The sequence below is a fragment of the Bos mutus genome, chromosome 7 (genome assembly GCF_027580195.1).
Source record: "Bos mutus isolate GX-2022 chromosome 7, NWIPB_WYAK_1.1, whole genome shotgun sequence".
NCBI lineage: Eukaryota > Metazoa > Chordata > Mammalia > Artiodactyla > Bovidae > Bos > Bos mutus.
Genome location: NC_091623.1, coordinates 68,189,237 through 68,193,746, shown reverse-complemented (window position 1 = coordinate 68,193,746; position 4,510 = coordinate 68,189,237).

Here is a 4,510-nt window from a genome sequence, read left to right as displayed (position 1 = left end):
CAGTGATCAAAAACTAAAGCGTGTGAGCTTTACTCAGGAAGCATAGAAAATGCAATCCAACTTCTTCTGGCTGATGTTTTATTGATAAAAATCAGAAAGTAAACCTTCCATGAACTTGTAATTAGTTTACCATGCAAAGTGTTGACAAAAGCTTTAGTTCAACACCCTGGATTTTCCCCATGCTTGGCTGAATGAGAACAGTTCTTAGCGGCAATCATGCTGGGTCATGAAACTAATTGTGCTTTGTGAGGGTGAAAATTCTCAATTTCCGAGCAGGGGACACTGCCACATGACGGATGAATGTTAGAAATGTGGTGTGCTGTGCTCTTTCATCTCTGTCACTGGATATTTATTCTGACTAGGCCTCTAAATTATTCATTTTCTTTAAGCAATCAATATTAATAATCTGATTTGCTCCCTGGCATTTTTTAGTCACACTTCTGTTTAACTGACTGTAAATAAAGGTCACTCAGAGGCTTCCTGCTGCTGTTCGGAAGGTCCTTGCCTAATTAATTCCCAACACTTTTTTTCCCTATGACTGTGATTAGCAGTTGCAATCAAGTTCGGCAATTAGCTGCCTCCTTGCGCTGTGACTTGCTCAGTGCAAGCCCCCAGGATGAGGCTCCTTTAGGTCATTCAGTCATCATTCTAAAAAGAGACCTGAGGAGGGAGGATTTATTTTTCGATTCAAGATTTACAAATTTGCAGATAATTATAGAGGAGATTATTAAGCCCATCTGCCAGTTGCTTCAGTAATCTCCTTGTTTAGGGTCCTCAAATCCTGAGCATCTAGGGAAGAAGTATAGCTTGCTAGTACTCTGCAATCAGAAGGGTTGGGGTGGCAATCTAGGGTTCACCATGAATAGGTTCTTTGACCTATGGCCAATTATTCACTATTTCTTTTAATGAAGAGTGGCACTTTCTCAGAGTTTATAGTGAAGATTTAATGACAGTAAGTTCATAAATGGATTCTACAGACGTTTAAGAAATGGAAAAGTTGTAGGTATAGGCTGTTTTGAATTAAAACAGATCAGGTGAACAAAGAAGATGAATCTGTAAGTAAACCCTTAAGGTGTGACTATTGCTGTGAGGGAAAAGAAGAGGGTGTTATGAGAGGGGATTGCACTTTAGACTGGGTGGTCCAGGAGAGCCTTACTGACAAAGGAGATTCAGTTTTATGTGTTCCAGGAGCAGCAAAGGAGTCTGTATGTCTGTTGTATAGCTTGATAGGCAGAGGGCACAGTAAGAAATGAACTTGAGGGGGTACTTTCTGCCAGTTTACTCATTTGGGGGAACAGGACATCAGAATGATAAGCGACTGGGTTCAAATCCCAATGTCACCACTTATGAAATGCATGACACTGAACAAAACCATTTAACCTCTTCATACCTCTTTTTCTGCCTCATTGGATTGTTGAGGACATTAAATAAGATAATTATACATAAAGCTTTCAATCAAGACTTAAAACAGTAAGCACCTGCTGATATTAAGCATTATCCCTGGTTGTGGATAAAGAATCTGGATTTTATTAATTATGGTTAGAGGGGTCAGGAGCATTTTAAAACACCTTTAAAAGTCAGGGAGATTATAGTGTGAATGATAGTATTGGAATGGAAAAAGGTAAAAATGTGGATTATGACTGAAAGACTATTTTAGAAATTCAAACTCTTGATCTAAGTCAACAAAAGTGGATATGAAAATTGCCATAAAGAGATAAATCAGACAGTGTCCAATATACAGTAAAAGTTCAATATATGTTAATTATCATGACTCTGATTATTTACTCATCTACTAATCGCCTTTTGATGAACTTGTACCAGTGATGATGGATACTTGCTTAACACAGAAGTATCATTATTCACCTAAAGTATGTTTTCAGTGATCCTCATAGTGCCAAGATAGAAGAGAAAATGGGTTACATAATCGTTCACCTTCTAAAAATATGAAGATGTTGGAAGGCAGCCGAAGAGGAATATTCCTGTGTTACTCCAGGTTGTAGATGGCAATGAGGCAGATCCAAACAGGCAGTGCTGGAAGTACGTACAAACTAGGGAGGAGTCAGGACCTGACTTGTTAAATGTGGGATCTGAAGCAGTGAAGGACAGTCATTTGGGTCAGTAGTGAGGCAAGAGTAAGTAAGGCCCAGGAATCAGGAGGACAGCAAGATGAGGAACAATGGGGTCAAAGCAGTGAAGAGATAAGATCCACTCATTCGTTCAATAATTGCTTATTGAATGCTTACTATATGTCTGTTACTCTTACAGGAGCTGGGGCTTCAGACATGAGAGACAAAAATCTGTAGCATCATAGAGATTATATTTTAGAATGGGAAAGCAGACAAGTGATAAGACAGTAAACTATCACATTAGAAAATAGTAAGGTAAATACAGAAAAATAAAGCAGGAATGGACTACTGTTTGATGACTTTTACACTGCCTGGTGAGATAGAAAGTACTAGAAGTTCCCAAACAGAGGAGTGACATGATTCATCTTTTAAAAAATTCCTTTAGTTAAGAATAGACCACATGAGGCAAAGGAGGTTAGCTGAGAGGCTACTGCAAAACTTGAAATGATGGTGGCTAGAACATGAATGGTGCAGCTGCTAAGTCACTTCAGTCGTGTTTGACTCTATGCGACCTCATAGACGGCAGCCCACCAGGCTTCCCCGTCCCCGGGATTCTCCAGGCAAGAACACTGGAGTTGGTTGCCATTTCCTTCTCCTATGCATGAAAGTCAAAAGTGAAAGTGAAGTTGCTCAGTCATGTCCGACTCTAGCGACCTCATGGGCTGCAGCCTATCAGGCTCCTCCGTCCATGGGATTTTCTAGGCAAAAGTACTGGAGAGGGGTGCCATTGCCTTCTCCGGAATGGTGCAGAGCAGGGGCTAAAAAGAGTTGGAGTCTGGATGTGGCTTGCAAGTAGTGCTAGTTGAATTTACTTCTGAACTGAAGGTGGGACGTGAGGGAAAGAGACAAGAACCTAATAGTGGAGCCCAGCTTGCACCAGCTTAGGAGAGCTGACTGTGCCCTGGCTTCTTACCTTGGACCACAGTAAAGTCACACCAATGGCTTCTAGTCATGGTGAGAATATTTGCACAGAGGAAATCAGCAAACTCAACAAGTAATTTTATTTTTTTTCCTGGATAGTTGACTGTGGAGCATTTACCGGCACCTCATCAGTTAATTCAAAAGTTACACTAAGACTTTTGGCCTTCAATGGGAAGGAGGAATTGCTGCCAATCAAGATGGAAAATGCTTTGCATGTACCATGTTTACGAGATGAACACGTGGGGTCAAATTTTGGATGTTTAAGGAGTGCAGGTTTGAATTTGGGGTGGCAGCAGCATATATGTGTGGGACTTAAAGTCAGGGGATTGGAGGAAATTAAGAGCTGGTTTCTGGAGTACTTGGACATTAAGAGAGAGCAGATGAGGAGGGACCAGCAAAGGAGAATGAGGAGTATTAATATGTGTCTAGTAGTGATACCGGAGAAGGCAATGGCACCCCACTCCAGTACTCTTGCCTGGAAAATCCATGGACGGAGGAACCTGGTAGGCTGCTGTCCATGGGGTCGCTAAGAGTCGGAAGTGACTGAGCGACTTCACTTTCACTTTTCACTTTCATTCATTGGAGAAGGAAATGGTAACCCACTCCAGTGTTCTTGCCTGGAGAATCCCAGGGACGGGGGAGCCTGGTGGGCTGCCGTCTATGGGGTCGCACAGAGTTGGACACGACTGAAGCGACTTAGCAGCAGCAGCAGCAGCAGGAGTGATACATGGTTTCAAAGGTGTGCCATATCACCAAAATGAATCTGATCATTCACAAGAAAATCATAGGCTGTCATCCTCTTTCAGACCCTCCTGCTGGGCCTGAGCAGGAAAGTGCTTTTTGGGGGACTTAAGGGTGGCATTTGAAGGTCTTGGTCTGTAGAGTGTATGGGGGGCAATCATATCCCGAAGGAGATATACGCATCTACGGATTGGCCCCAACAGTAACTGGAGCAGCTGAAAGGAGGGAAGAATTCCTGGAAAGAATTTATTTGTTTAGAAGGACTGGCATATTATCAGAAGCATTTTGAAGACAAAGAAAATTCCTTCTGGTGAAGTGTCCTCTCCAATGTGTTTAAATGGGAAACTATACTTTTCTAAGACAATCATAACACTGAGGACTGAAGGAGGAGCCAATTTTTACTACTGGCACGGGAGATCCCTCTTTTCCTGACAGCTCTGAGTCAAAGAAAGGGTACTACTGTACCAGCAGATAGGTCTCTTTTTGACTTTCTGTTCTGTTCCACTTGTTCATTTAATCTCACAGGGGATCTGACAGCTTCCTCCAGCTCCTAAAGCAATTCTTTAGCACTCATTGAAAAGCACAGCAAGAGAGAAGAAAGATGCTAACGGCGGCTTACCTGCAGAAACCTGCTATGAGCTATGTGGGCAACATTCACCTGTTTTCCAAGTGTCTACTGCGTAGAATGAGGACTAGAAGTAACAATTTCAACACTCTGTCTT